Source organism: Gavialis gangeticus, unplaced genomic scaffold, assembly GCF_001723915.1.
Source record: "Gavialis gangeticus isolate Ggan-Ray unplaced genomic scaffold, GavGan_comp1, whole genome shotgun sequence".
Lineage (NCBI taxonomy): Eukaryota > Metazoa > Chordata > Crocodylia > Gavialidae > Gavialis > Gavialis gangeticus.
This window is the reverse complement of record NW_017729022.1, coordinates 148211573-148230215: the sequence shown is the minus strand read 5'-3', so window position 1 is coordinate 148230215 and position 18643 is coordinate 148211573. Positions and strand designations below refer to the sequence as shown.

The 18643-nt window shown below is 44.2% G+C and overlaps 1 long non-coding RNA gene across 1 annotated transcript in view; it reads right to left on the bottom strand.

Moving 5' to 3' along the window:
- Window positions 1–587: 587 nt before the first annotated feature.
- LOC109296751 overlaps window positions 588–18643 on the bottom strand; it is a 23679-nt gene continuing 5623 nt past the window's right edge. The window contains exons 2-3 of the long non-coding RNA XR_002097043.1: window positions 3683–3689; window positions 588–598 (exon numbers count right to left, since the gene is read on the bottom strand). This is a non-coding gene — a long non-coding RNA (uncharacterized LOC109296751). The remainder of the gene's footprint in view (window positions 599–3682; window positions 3690–18643) is intronic.

Sequence of the window (18643 nt, the reverse complement as noted above, 5' to 3'; positions counted from 1 at the left end):
CACAGGGGGATGGTTCTGGGGCAGGCTAGGATGGGTCAGAACCAGATGATGCTGGCACCAGTCATGGGTGCGGGGGCTTGGCCAGCTTTTGATGCCTAGGGCCTGATGGGGTGGGCTGGGTCCTTGCTTATGGGAGGGGTCAGGTTCCAAGGCCACCTCTCCTAAAGGAGTACTTCCAGGGGCAAGGGGAGGGACTTCTGGGGGCAAAGGTTAGGAGTTAGGGGGCAGAACTTCTGGTCCAAAGTGGGTGACCAGGGGGTGGGGCAACTGAAGGGGCGGGGCTACCCATGCAGCCCTCAAAAGCTCACCAAAACTCATCAAGCGGCCCTCCGCCCAAAATAATTGCCCGTGCCTGGAGTAGAGCCTCCAGAGCCTCCATGAAAAAGTTTATGAGGACAGTCAGTACCGTTAGGCCCAGCTGGGGGTGGTCTGTGAGTTTGAGCAGTGATCCCTAGTTGACTAACGACTTGTCGCTATTACAAAGGCTTTATTGGTGTAGCCATACTGGTAAAGCCCCCTGTAGTGGAGGTGCAGCCTACATTGGTAGGAGTCCTGAATGACATAAGCATGGGGCTGTCAACCAGGGGTACACATACCCCTGAGGGTACTTGGGAAGACTCCAGGGGGTACATGGCAGTGGTGCGGAGAAGCGGGGAACACTTCCAGTTTTGCCATCGGCACTTCGGATTTTGCTGTTGGCATTTCCAGTTTTGCCGCTGCGTGTGAGGGAAACCCCACTCTCCCAACTCATCAATAAACCCGCTTGTCAATTGGCCACCAGCCACCCCCGCCCTTGTTGACCGGCTGGGGGACTCCCTGCTTCTTGACCGGCCACTGGGGGTACACCAACCAAAAAAGGTTGAACACTCCTAACGAGCTATACCAATGAAAGAATTCTTTTTGCTAGAGCAAGCCATGTCTGCAGAACGCCATTTTGCCAGTATAACAATTGGTTCAGGTGTGAATGTTTTTTCATGTTCTTAACTGACATGGCTATGCCAACAAAATCCATTAACAATCTAAGATGATAGTTTACATTAAGAGCACATTAGTGTCTATAGTGCTGTACTCTATGGGCAAAGTGCTTCTAGTGTGGTGAACCAGAAAGTTTACCATCTGTATTGGTGTAGTAGCCTTCACCAACCCCAGCAAAACAAACTGTACAGATAAACATGTCTTTGCTGAGGGACCAGCCCCGGGCACTCACTTAGAGGGGGCGCAAGAATGGCAGCTGATGCTGCTTCTGGCCTACCTGCTGTAGTTGCCACCAGCAGCTCAGCCACTGCCAGACCCTGGGTGCAGCCCCTGGTTGTTTGACCTCTGAGGGTAGACATGATACATGGGCAGATAAACATATACCCCACAAAATTTACATCTGTTTTGTATACTAACATAAATTACACCAAGATCAGGAAAATAAAGTAAGTATAACTGGACTTTACCACTAGGGCTAGGGACAGACATTACTTATAAACAGATTTAAGTGATCCGAAACTGGTTTAAACCTGTAACGGAACAGAGGTCTGAAAATGGCTGAAACCAGTTTGAGATAAACCTGGTTGAATGTAGTATCAGACTTAACTGATTTGGGTCAAACCAGTTTATGCAACAACTATCCCAGACCCTCGGCTGGTTTAAGCTAAACCCCAGCATCCCAGCATGCTGTCTGGGCTGGGTGGGGCTCTCTGTTCCACAGCAGGGCTGGCCCCTCCCCTCTGCTCCCTGGCTGCCACTCCAGTACAGAATTGCAGGCACAGCAGGGTCTTCTGGCTTCCCCATGCCCCGATCTCACCACTCACTGCTTAAGCAGAGATCCTTTCCTCCTGTCTCCCACAGTACGGACTATAACCTGCATGTGGTATGCTAGCTAATGCTGTGTAAGACAGATAGGACAGTGTCTGCTTAGGGCTTTTTGGAGGTAATCAACAGCTCAGCTGGCAATGTCCCCGCATTCCTTCCTTTGAAAAATAGCTGTTCAAGAAGAACTTGTAGTGAGCGAGCCTTGTTTTCTGATGGGGTGTTAAATATTGATAACAAAGCTAATAAATCCTTTGTTACCAAGGAGGGGACCCCTCCCTAATCACAGCATCCTGCTGGGGCCTGGCCACACCCCCTTCAGCTCAGCCCTATGCAAGGGAAGGGAGGGCTGCTCTAGCACCCCCAGCTTCTAGCCTGAGCCACTGTAGGCATGTGCCTGCATGTCTGGGATATCTGTACAGTTACAAACCAGTTCAGCCTAGCCAGGTTAGAGTAACCTGCAAAGATTGAATCAGCTGAGGCTCAGGCTTTTTGAATGTCTGTCCCTAGCCTAGGTAGTAGAAGAGCAGGCCTGTAACCTATTTACCTATACCAAATGGCTACATGGGAAGGATATGGACAGACAAAACTTAAACTGGTGTAATTTATATTGCTGCAGTTTACCCATGATTCCTTATTCAAAGGAGGATTCTTCAGTAGACTGTGCAAAGCTATCCTGGTTTAGAGTTTTGCATCATGTCTGCTACTTTTTACACCAGTGTAAACATGTCACCTGTTCATTCACCCAACTAAACAATTCTGTCAGGAGGAAACACTAGTAAGAGATGTGTTGATCCTGTGTATCTTCCCCCAGCCAGCTCTAGGGAAGCCCACTCTGACTAGTAAGAGAGGTAGATTATCCAGCATCTGTTTGTTCCTATGGCTACCTTTGCAGAATTTAGCCCTTGGTTTGTGAACACGTTCATTAGTAAGATGGAGCTTAGTAAAACCCATTTTTGGAATTAAAACAAAATACAAATACATTTTCTTAAAGGCCTTAGTTCTGCACTTTTAGTTCTCAGTTGCTTTTAATAATGTCTAACATATTTTAAAATAGGCAAAAGCCACTATCAAATAAGAAAAATACTGTTTGGTCATTATGTGGGTTTTTTCACCTTTTTCCACCTTGACTTTAATGGAGTTACTATGGCTTTCTGTTTGTGTAACTGAGAGGAGAATGAGACCTCCTGCTGTTTGAAAAGGTTATTAACTCTAATTTTGAGTTGTGCCTGGTTTCTGTTACAAAATGTGAGAAAACCTAGTGGGCTGCTGTCCATCAAGACGTGTTATGGCTGTTGCTGGCCTTTGTTGTACCATCTGAAACTCTAAAATAGTTCTCTACTTTTAAAATATTCACGGCCCATAGTAGAAAGGCTCATCGTTATTATTATTTTGTTGTTTGTAACTTGCTGACAAGCAGGTGTAGGGTGTACAAGCCAGGGGAGAAATGGAGTAAAAATCAGAGATGATATGAATTCCATGGGTGTACAAAATAAATCTAATTCGCACTCAGGACTTAATCCTCTTCCCACTGACCTGAATGGCAAAGCTGACATTGACCTCACTAGGACTTGGTCCCAAATTTCCATTCTGTAGCCACCAGATTTAGTTGTTGGAATTAATGGGTATGACTGCTATTCAAGATAGGGGACATCTAAAGTATCTCAAGATATGCTTTGTTTTTCCATTCTTTTTTTTTTACGTGACAGTAGTTCTGACAGAGTTTTGTGGAGGCTCTGTTAAAATCTTCCACAGTGCAACTGGGAACTGTTCTATTGACACACGGTCTGACTTCAGTCTTACTTGTCTCATATTGTGAATATATCTGCTCCCCGTCCTGCTTGCGCAGAAGAATGTGGAGCATTATTAGAATGATGGGTCTAACTGCTTACCTAGTTCTACAAAACTATGACCAAAGAATGAATGCAAGAATACATGCAAGAGGTTTGGAGACAAATTTATGACTGATGCAAACATGAACTACCTCCAATGGAATTTCACTTTTTATCCCAGTGAAGAATTTTCCCTTTTATTCAGGGCAGAGGTTATCTGCTACCTCTACCAGCATACAAAGGTCTACATTAGATGCTACTGTCAGCCACCAATCAAACTTAATCCCAGGTCTGATGAACATGCTTATACCAGCAGAAGCATGTGGTACATGGCCCTGGCTTAAGAGTCCATTCTTCCAACCGTTACTCATAGAATTAATCTACATGCAGGCAAAACCTCACTGAAATCAGTGGGAATACTGTTGCAAATGTGAGTGTGTAGGACTAGGGCCTCCTTTTAAAGGTGGGAGAGGATGAACATTAAACACATGTTGTTACAGCTGTCTCTATTTAGGCACTTTAAATATAGCTGTATGCAGGTGGATTTTCATGATCAAACAGTTGCATATCTGTTAAATTCAAGGTAGCTGGTGAAATAATATAGTACCCAACTTACAGTTTTGGAGCTAAAAACTTTTACAGTGCCAGATTGTGAGTGACAGTGATTTGATATAGAAGCTGATACATTTTGCGCAGGAGCTGATCATTCTTGCAATGAACTATACAAATGTAAATAGGTTACTAACTCAAACAAGCTGGTGTAGTTAGTTGCATATTCTGTGTTGCTCTGGGTCTTCAGCCGTGTACATGTAATCCAATGGAATAGATCACAGTAGGCGGTGTATAAGGGTTGTTTTCATGAGGACATTTACCAGCATAATTATTACAATAACACTGCTACAATTACATTGGTCTAACTCCATATAAACAGTATTATTCAGAAAAAAGGGTGCCTTTTCCAGGTCAGTTTGTAGTACTTTCAACAAGGCAGAAGCTCCATAGAAAAGGTAATGTGGAAGTTAATAATTTGGTACTTGGAGCAAGGCCTAAAGTGGGGGGTACAAACTCATGAGAGAAGGACAGACTGGAAAAATCAGGGACAGAAGGGGTCATGCCTTAGGGACAGAGGCGAGTCAAAGGGGTTTGTACCCACTACAATATGCTCCACTCAGAAACCTAGGGCAGGTCCTCAGGTTCCTAACTCTGCTCTGGCTGCTCGACCCTAGTTCATAGTTTCATAGTTTCATGATACGTAGGGTCGGAAGGGACCTAAGCAGGTCATCAAGTCCAACCCCCTGCCATGGGCAGGAAAGAATGCTGGGGTCAAATGACCCCAGCTAGGTGATTGTTTCATAGTTTCTAGGGTCAGAAGGGACCCAGCTAGGTGATTGTTTCATAGTTTCTAGGGTCAGAAGGGACCTGAGCAGATGATCTAGTCTGACCCCCTGCCATGGCAGGAAAGAGTACTGGGGTCAAACGACCCCAGCAAGGTGTTCATCTAACCTCCTCTTAAAGACCCCCAGGGTAGGAGCCTGCACTACTTCTCTTGGAAGTTGGTTCCAGACCCTAGCCACCCTGACCGTGAAATAGCGCCTCCTGATGTCTAACCTAAACCTACCCTCTGCCAGCTTGTGACCGTTATTCCTGGTCACTCCTGGTGGTGCTCGGGGGAACAGTGACTCCCCCAATGCCTGCTGATCCCCCCTGACTAGTTTATAACAGGCCACAAGATCCCCCCTCAGCCTTCTCTTTTGGAGGCTGAACAGGTTCAGGTCCCATAGCCTCTCCTCATAGGGCCTGCCCTGCTGTCCCCTGATCATGCGAGTGGCCCTCCTCTGGACCCTCTCCATGCTGTCCACATCCCTCTTGCAGTGCGGCGCCCAGAACTGGATGCAGTACTCCAACTGCGGCCTGACCAGTGCCGCATAGAGGGGGAGGATCACCTCTTTGGATCTGCTTGAAATGCATCTGTGGATGCATGACAAGGTACAGTTGGCCTTCCTAACTGCCTCCCCACACTGCCAACCCATGTTCATCTTGGAGTCAATGATGACTCCAAGATCCTTTCCTGCCTCCGTGCTGACAAGAGGGGAGTTCCCCAACCTGTAGGTATGGTGCTGGTTGTTCCTCCCCAGGTGCATCACCTTGCACTTGTCTGTGTTGAAACCCATCCTATTCTCATCCGCCCACCCTTGAACCTGTCTAGGTCAGATTTTAGCCTGTTGCTTCCTTCTAGTGTGCCCACATCCCCCCACATCTTAGTGTCATCAGCAAATTTGTCTAGCCTCCTTTTGAAAATCCTCAGGGTAGGGGCGAGCACCACTTCCCAAGAAGTTGGTTCCAGCTCCTAGCCACCCTAACTGTGAACTAGTGCCTCCTGATATCTCGCCTGAACCTACTCTTCATCAGCTTATGGCCATTATTCCTTGTAACTCCCGGTAGTGCTTGGGGGAACAGGGACTCCCCCATTGCCTGCTGGTTCCCCTTGGCAAGTTTGTAGGTGGCCACCAGATCCCCTCTCAGCCATCTTTTGTGTAGGCTGAACAGGTTCAGGTCCTGTAGTCTTTCCTCATAGGGCCTGCCCTGCTGCCCCCTGATCATGCGAGTGGCCCTCCTCTGGACCTCGCATGATCCACACTGTGGGTCCCACAGTGTGGTTCCAGTTGGGGTCCACTGGTCCAGTGTGGGTCCGAGAACCCACAGGGTGCAGTGGGGTCCATCAGTACCATGTGCAACTTACAATCTTGAGGGCAGCCGCCCCATCTATTACAGTTACACCGAGCCGTGGCAGGAGAGAAAGAGGGTGCCCATTGGGCAGAACTGGCACAGTCAAGGGGACCTAGGGTTATCATGGTCATCCCTGAGGACCCCGTCCCATGAAAGAGCCCCATTCCTTCATGTCTTTTGGAAAAGCTGATGTAGGCACGTAAGGGGTCAGAACCCACTACTTTGGGGAGGAGTGTGTCTGAGCCGCTTCCAACCCAGGAGTTCCAACCCTCCCCCCCACCAACTCCAGTGAAGATGCAGCTGTGGCACAGTTTCACCAGCCAGCTGGAAGCCAGCACAGCTGGTGCAGCCCCAACAGTAAGCTCCAGTTGGGGGAATATTCCCCAGCAGTGGGTGATTAGGAACATGGCCATCCAAGCCAGTCAGAATTGCCCATCCCTGAAGGAGAGGGGGAATAAGAGCAGTTTGGGGCAGCTGCCAAAGAGGTCTCTTGGAGGCCAGAGGCCAGCGGTGATATGAGGGTTGCACGGAGGCAAAGTGGTCTCTGGACAGGACCCCACCCTCACCTTGATGAGGCCCCAAGGCTAACCGGCACCCAGGTGAGGATGGCTGAGACACCTTGACTGCAGCATGGAGCAATGACTGCAGTGACCCCAAAGGACCAGAACAAGTTAAGTTCAGCCTTTTTCATTTCTTATTTTTGCTTTCATGTTTTGGTTAGATTTCATAGATTTCATAGACATTAAGGCTGGAAGGGACTTTGGAAGATCATTGAGTCCAGCCCCCTGCCCCAGGGGCAGGAAGTCAGCAGGGAGCATAGAATCCCATCAAGATAAACATCCAGATGTCTTTTGAAGGCATTCAGAGTAGGTGTTTGAATCACCTCCAGTGGCAGTCTATTCCAAACCTAGGGGGTCCGGACAGTAAAGAAGTTCTTCCTTATGTCCAGCCTGAAACGGTATATGGAGGAGTTTGTGACCGTTCATCCTTGTCATCCCTTGGGGCACTCTGGTGAATAAACGTTCCCCCAGATCCTGGTGAGCACCCTGATGAACTTATATGTGGCCACCAGATCACCCAAGCCTGCGCTTTTCTAGGCTGAAGAGTCCCATTGCTCTCAGCCTCTCTTTATACAGTCTGCTTCCCTGACCTCCGATCATGTGCGTGGCTCTCCTCTGCACCCTCTCAAGCTTCTCCACATCCTTTTTGAATTGTGGAGCCCCAAACTAGATGCAGTACTGTAACTGTGGCCTCACCAAGGCCGAGTACAACTGGAGAATGACGTCCTAGGATTTGCTTGAGAAGTGCCAGAGAAGGGTGGGGTTTATGCCACATACCTGTCCTTGGCTAGCTTAGGGAGCTCCCCAGTCAACTTTTGCTGCCTTTCATTAATCCCATTATAAAGTGTCTGACTCTTGCTATGTTTTGTATAGATATCCTGCTTGTCTACCTCAGGGCATGTCCTCTATGTAGATCTAGTTCAGGGGTGGCTAGCTTATACTATATGTGCCCAAAATGGCACAGGCAACCTCTATAGCCAGGTACAGATATTACACTTTTAATGGTGTAAGTGATCAGAAATTGGTCTCTTTCCATAACAGTTCAGCACACAAAACCAGTCTATACCTGTAACAGAACAGAAGTTCTGCACACATAGACAGATTTAAAAATGATGGACCCTGGTCTAAGGTTTGGCCCCCCACCAAAAGGCAAATGTGTGTTCTGTTCACCACTGATCTAAACTGAGCTGCTTACAGAAAACCACATAACTAAGATTGGTTCTGCCTTGGGCTTTTTAGCCTATGTGGCATGCAGCATATCAAGGAGGAGGAAAACAAGACAGCAGCATATAGAGCAGGGAGCAGAAAACAAAGCAAAGATCAGAGAGGAAGCACAATTCAGGGAGCAGAGAGTAGAGTGGTGGATCAGGCAGGGGAAGAGGATGGGAGTAGCCCCTGCAGGGCATAGGGCTTAATTTGTAGCACACCTACCAGATAGGGTGGCTGCCACTGGTCTAGCCCTTTGTGCTTCATCAGTTTCTCTTATTGTTGCTACATTTCTTTCGCAGAAGTGGCATGTGTATATTTTTCACATAGGATAATATGACTGGGAACCCCCACAAATTGGCAGTAGTGCAGCAGTAATAGTGAAATGCATGATGGTATTTTGAACTTGTAACTTGCTTAAAAAATCTGGATAGAAATTGAGTCTAGTTTAAGATGATGCTCATTATTCATTTTAATTAAAAGTACCTTTACTTGCCAAAGTTTTGTAAATGCTATTCTGTAACAGCATAATTCATGTATGGCAGAACATCACATGTCATTTTGCAATTCAAAGGTGACTCATGTAGTGAAAGTAGTAGTTTAGTTATGCAGGTTAGAGACTTCTGCAAATTCAAGATTCTCTCAACTAGATTACAATGAATGTCAGTGTAATGATTATGTACTACAGTGGAATATACTTTCATGGATGCCTGCATGTGTGTAAAATTCCATTCGTGGTTTGACACAAGTGCATGTATTTTGTTTTGTTTGGTTTTGTTTTGTTTGGTTTGGTTTGGTTTTGGTGGGGGGGTTATTATATACTGTGGATTTATCTCCCTGTGCCCATATCACTTTACACTATGAAACTTTCAAGTACATCTCTTTCTTTTTCAGCACTGGGCATAAGCTTGGGAAGCAAATTCATCTGCTACTTTTCTATTTGGGGCCACCCCTAATTTGTGGCTGACATCCAGCAGCTTCCAGGCCTGACTGCTGTGGCATTTGCTTCTGGGAAACTGCAAAAAACAATGAATACAGCTACAACTGACTTGAGAATCGGAAACATTTGGTAGAGTAATAAAAGTGTTCTTGACAGAATGCTGCAGTGGCAAGCCAACCTACCAGCTAATTGCCTCCATTCTCACAAACAGGTATTTATATGTTCCTTTGAAAACAGACAGGATGTTAACACTGATATGATTGTCCTCCATTTTCAAACAAAGCCGAGGCACAAAACAAATTGACATTTTGAAGACTGATACACTTGATCAAATTCTGAAACCTAGTTTTGCTGTAACTCAAAGATTGAATGATAAACGTGAAAGGAGAGCTCCCTTTCCTTTCCAGCCTCTCCTGCATTTGTTAAACTCATTTCTTTACATACATCTTTTATGAGGGGATACACACCCATCATTTCCCTTCATGTTGAGCTGTGTCTTTAGGGAGAGGAACTCATACAAACTTCAGCCTCTGTTTCTCTACTCCTCTTCCTTGAGCAGGTCAGCTTTTCAGTTTACTTGCAATACTCTCTTTCAAAGACATGAAAAAATAATGAGATGAGGACACAGGCATTTTAGCCATGGCTCTTGGAAAATTAAACAGAAATGTTTCACATATATTTATAAAAAACACATGCAGATCAAGCGAATTAGTGGAAGAATCTCTGCCTAAGTAGGTCACCATGCAGAGCGAAGGTTGCAAATATCATTCATGTAAAGTATTATTGTTCATTTGCCTTAAGTTCACCTAGCTGTGGAATAAGCTTGTTTCAAGGTAAACACATTCCCCAAGCACAGCCAAGAAATTGTTCTGTTCATGTAAACAAAGCCTGCAAAGATCTGAAGGTTAAAAAATTCTCAGTGGATTTCAACAGCATGTGTTTTCGTCGGCCTTTTGATTTTTTTCAAACAGACTAACAATTTTCTCATATCTATGCAGCTTTGATCTTTTTGTATGAACTTACAAGTGAATTAAGCAACAGTTTACCTCTGCTTTGAAGATTGTATCCTGGTTAGCCCTTTCTGCTACAAGTAGCACTCTTCTGGCTTGTTCCCAAAAAGTGACTGCATGCTTAAGTGACTGACAAGACTTATCTAGACTTGTTACAGGTATTGCTGAAAAAAATTCTGGAAGGCACAGTAAACCTCTTGCTTTGAGCTCATCTTTAACTCTTCCGCCTTTAGAAGGAGACCTACCATAAGAGGCAGAGTGTTCCACATCTGCCTGTTGTGGTTTTTTTGCAAAGTAATTACAGCAGGCCTTGTCAGAAACAGGATACTGGCCTAGCTGAACTATGCGACTAATGCAGTACGGCAGCTCCTATTTCCTATGCACTGTTTCCTTCTGTTTGTTGCTTTACCTAGTTTGCCTCCCTTAAACTGTATCTTTTGCTTTCTTCGTTTTGAAGTTTCATCCCACTTAATCAGCATGACTTTTACCCACCGTTCCTTTCTCACCGGAAGTCTGTATCTTCCAACATCAGTATGGTTAGGGGCCTATTGTTCTTTACTCTCTCGGAAGTATTTTTGGGATATAATCTCCAAGAACAATAACCTCAGATTTATTTAAATTAAGACTGTAATTTAAAAAATTTTGGAGTCTGTTTTATCACTGGACATGTGCTCAGTGGGAAAGTTTAACCTTTACTTGAGCCTCTCAACCACAACAAAAATAAATGCATATTATTATTGATGTTGTTAATGTTAGTCTTATTAAATCATACTAATGATAATAATATATCTGTCCTTTCCAAGTAGTGATTCCATCCCTTTCAAAAATGGTGGCTACTTGACTCTCTAATTCAGTCTTCAAATCAGTGGGTTTTGAGTCCACATTCTCTGCCTTCTCATAATGTAAAAGGATCTTGGGATAATTCACAACAGCTTATCAACTGGTTTTGTGTTGGTTTTTGTGGGTTGTTTTTGCCCCCTTTGTAGTGACTTGAACTCATGACTCATGAATTCAAGCGTAAGCCAACATCCAACAATGACAAATTATAAATATATTTGATATTTTTTTCTGGACTGATGATAAATTCATTACCCAATTGAATTAGAAATTGTATTTTAAAGTAATTTAACTACCATAGCACACATGAATCACTGTCAGAAGTTTTCATTTTAATTAAAGTGTTTCTAAATAAAGCTCTCCACAAAATCATTTTCAAGTGCTTTTATAATAATTGGACTGTTGGGCATTGTTGCTTCAAGTTAACAGTTATACAACATAGTCTCACAGCAGAACCCTAAAGTAAGCTAACCACCTCTTAGCAAAGTCAATTTATACTTTACTTCTATCACAACTCAGCTGCAATCCAGAGCCTGGACCTTGAATAGGGAAAGGCCAACCAAAGAAAGGTTGTGATTTGGTAGAGCTGTTTTAACTCCACTGGAGGAGCATCAATTTACACCAGTTGCAGGTTTGGTCCTAAGCATCTTCTAAGCTAAAGGTGATTTGAACATAAAACTAGTAGAGAGGGGATTCTGTGGTACTTGAATCAGGATCTACTTCACTCTTTCAAAAAAAGAAACTATTACATGAAGTTGCCAGAGGTCTTCCAGTCTGGCGAACCAAAGATCTCAAAAATCAAGGCATCCTAGATAAAGAATTTAGGTCCAGCTTCTGCAATATTATGAGAAGCGGAGGATGATCGGCATTTAATTCCATTATATTGTCACTTCATTTTGCTCATTAAAATTGACCCATTACCTGAGGGCTCCATGTTTCCACTTCCATGGGCAATAGAAAACAAATGAAGGCAGAGAAGTGGAGGGAAGCTCTGCAGTACACTCCCTGAGTGCACATGTAGATAGATGTACATGTGTTTCCTGAAAGGGCTATGGAAAGCCCCATACTTCTACAGTGATTGCTTGGATTCTTTGGCTCTGACAACAGAAATAATGGTAAAAAGTTCAAGGCACAGGCATAACCAAGCAGTTCCATGCCCTGGGTAGTGGCAGTGCATTGGGCCATGGCAGGGGCTGGGCTGCCAGTGGCAGCGGTGGTTGCTATTTTTGTAACCTCCCTCAGTAGGGCTGGGGCCATGGTTTCCCCCTCTACCCTAAGTACCACTACTGGTCCAAAAACTAGCATTCCCTCATGCCAGGTTTTTTTAAATTATTATTATTGTGCACCTGTAGCCCCCTCAATAAAGGAGATATCCATGAGTGGGAGACAATGACAGCATGGCTTTCTAGGGAGCCCTGCTGCCAAGGTGAGTGGAGAATTGCAGTTGTCTCTCCCTATGGTTGGATCTGTCAGTACCCACAGGTTCATTACCCTGTGCTTTCTCCCTGCATCCTCTCCCAACTCTTTGTTTTGAGGACAGAACATTCAATATGAAGAGTTACTAGGTTCCTTGTCTTGTGCCTTTTGGCTCCATGGTGTACAATACAGCCATGTTGACCATAATCTTCAGGTTCTCCAGAGGAATGGCAAGAGCATATTTCATATATGTGCCTTGGATAAGAAAAAATATATATTGCCAGCCTGTAGGACAGTTTATAGAACCTACATGAACCAGAATGCTGTATCTTTCCAAGGGAAGTGGTGCTGGCTCCTGTCCTGGGGGTCTTTAAGAAGAGGCTTGATGCCTACCTGGCTGGAGTCATTTGAGCCCAGTTTTTCTCCTGCCCAGGCAGGGGGTCAGACTTGAAGATCTACAAGGTCCCTTCTGACCCTACTTCTATGATTCTATGTTTCTATGATCCTTGAGGCACCAGCTTGGACATTCTTTCAGGAGTTTTCATGAGCTCTTCATCAGCTGTGATACAGATGTGTAAAAAACTTCATACTCTGTTCAGCAGCACTGGCAATTATAAACCTAACAAACACTGTCTAAGGAATTCCTTTTTAGTTTGCTCGGTGTTCTTCCTTACTAGTGATCAGTAATACAAGACTCTGTGAAATCATAGTCACCGCATGTAATTTTGTTTTCAGAGTTTTTTTGGCACCTGGAATAAATTGGTGTTTTCTCCAAAGTATATAAATGCTTTGTGAAAACATAAGTAGTGCCAATTTCTGAGAACAAAGGATTTTTTTTCTCTCTTTGAATTAAAAAAAAAAGTGCCAGTGCCAATACTTTTATTTTATATTCTCTGCTTCCAGAAGCATTTTTAAATGGCTCTGATCTTTGTAGGAAGCCCACTAAACCATGTCCTGTTCTACACTAATAAGTGGCATGTTGCTTTTATACTGTGATGATGACACTTGACAGTAGAGATATTGTGTGAGATGCTGGCAACTCTAACTAGCTCTTTTTGTACAATATGGCTGAGAGTGATAAAGCTAGCTCTGCACGGAAAGCTATAGTTCCTCTATACTCTAAGAGTCAGAATAACCTCAGCTATGTTGCTGTAAATCTGAGAAACTACAAAAACTGAATTGTTACAGACTTTACACCTCTCCATCCCTGCCAGAGTTTGCAATGTTAAAAGTCAAAGGACAACTGATGGGAGCAATGATACTGTAGAACAGAGATTTTCGGCCAGGGTGCCACAGCTGTCTATTTACAAGATCTTTTCAAGGGTGCCATGCAACAGAAGCTCTGTTAGGTATGCAAACATGATTCACAAGATAATCTCAGAGCTTTCAAATAGTGTTAAAAACAGAATGTCAACAACGTTCTGGCATACTGTGGCCTTCTTGAGGTCTTTGCAAAAGAAAATTTGTTCTATTATTTCAGTGTAGTCAAAAAAAAAAAAGAGTGAGAACTCAGAGCTGGCATTTTCCAAAGGGTACCTTGAGACTTTCGAGGGGTTCCTTGAATCTGAAGTAGTTGAAAACCACTGTTGTGGAAGATACAAGCAAAGTATCTGACGTTGTAATAGTATGGATCCCTGCATAGTACTACTGAAACTCATAGGATTCTGAAGGGCATTGCTTCCTAGGGATATATTCTTTCTGATGGTGTCACTGAGATTGCAAAGCCTTTTAAAAGTCTCCCCAGCAAGTTTCCTGGGAGCTCCTGTTCCATATAGAGAAGGAGTTCTGGGTCTTCGGGTCCTCTGTATTCTTGCTTTCAACTTCCTCCTGAGTACTTAGTAAGGAGAAAAGGAACAAGCCTTACACAGAGGAGATGTCTAGAGCTGCTTCAGTGCCAGAAACTGAACTGCAACATTAAGAAAACCATTTTGCTAATAGTGCTCTTGACTTGTCCAAACATAATGGCGTTAATGTAGAATTTAAATACAAGAAAAAGCTCTATGGACAAAATTCTGTGATTCTTAAACAAGAAGAGTTTATATTTAAATCCAAGGGGATTTGGGAGTTTTCCTCAACAAAAGACATCAATATTTGGGCCTCAGCATTTATTGCTATTATTGTTTGTACTGCTGGCTGCCTGAACCAAACCTATATCAGACTCAGTGCATGCATGTAAGATAGTGTCTAAATTTAGAGCTTAAAATGCAGAAGTTGCCTTTGGAATTGAAATGAAGCAAGTAAATTATAGAATTCCTGAAAACCACATGAGAGACTTACCCCCTGCTCCCAACTCTGCAGGAAAATCCCAATTTGAGAATATCAGCCTTGCATATTTTGAGTGAGATGCAGAGTAAATGCCTGAAAACCATTAAAGAATTCTAAGCTACTATTGTTCAGTAATTCAGTGTATAATCAGTACATTATAGCTACAAATACAAAGACTACTGGTGACTTCTGTGATAAATATACTTGATTAGGTTTATTATAGGGAAGTTTGAAAAATAGCTGATTTTACCAGTGGAGAAAAAGATCCATGGAATTAGTACTTAGAGCATCATTTGATCTTAAGAAATATGAGTGTTCTCTCTATCCAAACCATGTTAAATCTCTTGGTAATTTTTTAAAAAGCGGAAATATGAGGATGTCCATTTGCTTTGAAGCAGTAATATTCTACCTTCCTCCTGGCATATTGGTAAGTCCCATCTGTACCAATGGAAGTTAGAAAGAATGACCATTCCCAACTATTTTAGGAGGCAAGGTTTTTCAAAACTAGCCTCACCTGGCAAAATGCTTAACATGACGCTCTTATAGTTTGGAGTAGAAATGGGGCTGAAACGTGTTCATTACAAAGAGGAAGAGTTCACACTATTCACACTGTCTATATAATGCTGAGAGCAGCTGAACACTGAATAGTTTGTATTTATACAAAATATACAAAGAGCCTTATCAACAGCAGGATTATCATGGAGGGGCTGAGGGTGAGGGGGATGTTGCTAGAGAATGCAATATGAATTCCACAGACCGTGTAATGTTCTGTATTCAACTTTGCAGAGCCAATGAAATGAGCAAGGAGGATGTTCCCTTAGTTATGTGCAGCTACGTAAGTGTGTAGACCAGACCCTAGTCATACCTCTCAAAAATGGCTTGTGAAACTTGTCTCGAATTTTGACAGTAGTGTCCCCTGTCCACAGAACTTACATGGGCAGTTTAGAGTGGAATTCGGGTTTTGAAGATGCCAGATGAAAGACTAACATGGGGTTCAACATAAAAAAACCCTCTCTTAATGAGTGAAACTATCGAATTGTTATAATTCAGCAGCTTGATAAAGCCTTGAAAAGGCTTGATTCTGCAGATGCTGAATGCTCTTAGCTCCCACTCAAAATAATGTGTTATATGCTCACAACCTTGCAGGCCTGGGACTGAAATGAGTCCTGTGTGGTACTATGAAATGTTGGTATGATGTTCGGCTCAGCTGTAGGAATATTTTGCTGAAGATATCAGAGTCCAAGATCTCAATTCTGCAGCGTCTCTTGAGGACCCTTAGGATGTAGGAGGGGAGAGAAGGAGTGCCTTTCAGCTTGTGTTGCACTCCTGAGAGGGACTGGCCTGGTACCAAGGCTAACTCACAGCAGCCTCAAGAGATGATCAGAGTTGTGGCCATGTTGGATGATTGCCTATCAGCTGTTCTGTTAGCCTGAAATAACTAGGGTGTAATGTTCTTTAACGCTTACATGGGGAATGCTCAAGAGGGCTGTTCTACTACGTTTAGGGGGACTTCACAGGAAAGCAAGCAGTGTGGGGCATGATCTGATGTGTTCTAGCTGTATTATGATGCAGGAGTAACATCTCATAATAAATATCTCAAAGAATTTCCTCTGCTGGCAAAATGGTATTAAAAGTAATCAGATAGGGAAGAGAAAACAGTGTGCCGAATTGAACCGAAAGCCCATTGAGACATACTCTGAATAGCTGGCTGCTTAATGTTCAGTGTCTTCTGATTGAAATGCTTAGGCTTCATGGAGCTAATAGTTCAAATCCTGATGGAGTCAGGTAATGTCCAGTAGTGTACCTGATGGGGGGAGGGGAGAGCTCAACTGCCCCAGGTGCTACCTTTGTGCAGGTGGACACACCTGTAGCAGCAGCTACCCTGAACACAGAGCTGCCTACCAAAGCCCCTGTGTGTATCAAAGGCATCCAGAGACTCCATCTCAAAAACCCACAGGTCACTATGTTTTTTTTTACTTGTAACCAGCACTTTGGGAACCAGAGTTTCAGCTCAACCTTAAATTTTCAGCACAAAACTCACAGGCATTGCCCACTCTTGTCCGGCCATCACCCAAAACTTTAAATTGGGATCAATTGTTCCTTCTTTATGAACACTGTAACAGGGAATGCGTGCCACTGTTACCAGTGAGGCTTGCAAGAGTAGGCAATTAAGATTAGCAGCATAGGTGGAATGAGCCCAGGACTGATAAGACAGGCAGTTAATAAGCAGTTGGCTGCAGCTGGTCACTGGGTGACCAGCTAGTTAGGTCAGTGGTCTCCAAACTTTTTTGATTGTGCACCCCTATCAGTAAAAAAATTTTGAGCACACACCCCCAATATATGTATATTTATATTCGTGCACCCCTATCAGAAAAAAATTTTTGAGCATGCACCCCCAATATATGTATATTTATATAAATATACATCTAAATAGAAGTTCTAATATTTTCTTCTTGCACCCCAATGGATCATCTTGCGTGCACCCCACTTTGGAGACCACTGAGTTAGGTGACCAGAAGGAGACTAAGTTGGGGGATTTAAACCCAGCAGGGGCATATAAGGTGGGGGCTGCAGCAGGGAGGGGAACTCTTGAGAGTGCAGGTGCCGCGGGACTAGGAGGCATATGAACTCCAAGGCCTTCAGACTTGGGGCTTGCTCATAGGATGCCTGCCATGGATTTGGGAGTATCTGAAGCCCCAGGCTGAAGAGTCTGAGAGCTAAGATACTTGCTGGTAGTAACTCCACACAGACCTGAACAACTGAGCTCAGCTGATGGAATTTGGAACTGATTTGGCTAATTTGGCCTGAGACATGAAAACAAAAGTGGGTGCTGCTGGAAACAGACAGGCATATGCCACCCAGGGAAGCTGGGAAGAAGGCTCCTAAGTAGATAAGACCTGTAGGCAGCATTCACCCAAGGAGGAAGACTACTAGTTTTCTTTTGAAGCCACCAGCTTGTGTTTCTTTCATTTGGTTTGGATTTGTGACCTGAAAACTGGGGTGTGGCTACAGGGGTAGAAGAGGCTATGGATAAGGATGCCGGGGTATGCCCTAATATAGGGGCCAGAGGACAGCGTGAAGCTGTGAGGTGGAATCTGGCAATGAGGCAGACTGCAAGGGAGGCCGCTGTCCAGGAAAAGCCGATACCACAGAAGCTGATGACTTAATAGGTAGACTGAGGCAGGGCACAGCCAGAGAGGAAAATGGGGCCTCAGCTATGGTAGCTGAAGCCCTCAGAAATCCATGAGTACAACCCTAAAGGCAGAGTGCTGTTCGGGGGGTGACTGGACACAAGAAGGTAGGGTGGCTGGCCTGACTGGATAGACCAGGATACCTGTGAGGCTGCTACTCTCTTGAGGACTCCCCATTCCCAACAACAAACAACATCAAAGCCATGGCAGGTGAGAAATGGGAGGTATAAGGAGGCTCAAAGGGAGAAGCAGGCAAGCAGGTGGACCCTACCTGTATTACAGCATGTACTGACTCACACTTCACCTTCTTGCAGAATTCCTTCCAAACCCAGGCTCTCCATCTCCTTTGCAGTTTCTTTCTAGGCCTGTAAACTCCCACTCGCATCTGAAAACATCCTTGATCAGCAGCCAGCTGCCATTCACACAGATACATTAACCAAGGGAATCTATCACCTGGGTATTCTGCAGACTGCAATGCAGTGTAGAAATACTGGAGCTAGCTCTAATGAGTTACCGGAAACAGTCTCTAACCATTTGCCTTACCGAGAAATTAGCCTGCAAATAGGGTAAAAAAGCCCAGGAAGAGCTGCATATTATTGCAGCAAGAGTTCTTATAGCTAGCTCATATATCTCTGCACTATCCTGCAGTCTGAAGCATAGGTATTTCCTTCCAAATAACATAAATAGATTTAGCTGCCAACTTCTGCCCATATTAGCAGATAGAAGTTGACTGCTTCTCTACCTCCATCCTCAGTTTTCTCAGCACTGGCAAGTAAAATGTATTCACCTACTTCAGGTACACCTAGGCACCATGTGAGCATCCAGACTGCAGTCAACACCCCCCCCCCCCCCCCCCTTTAAA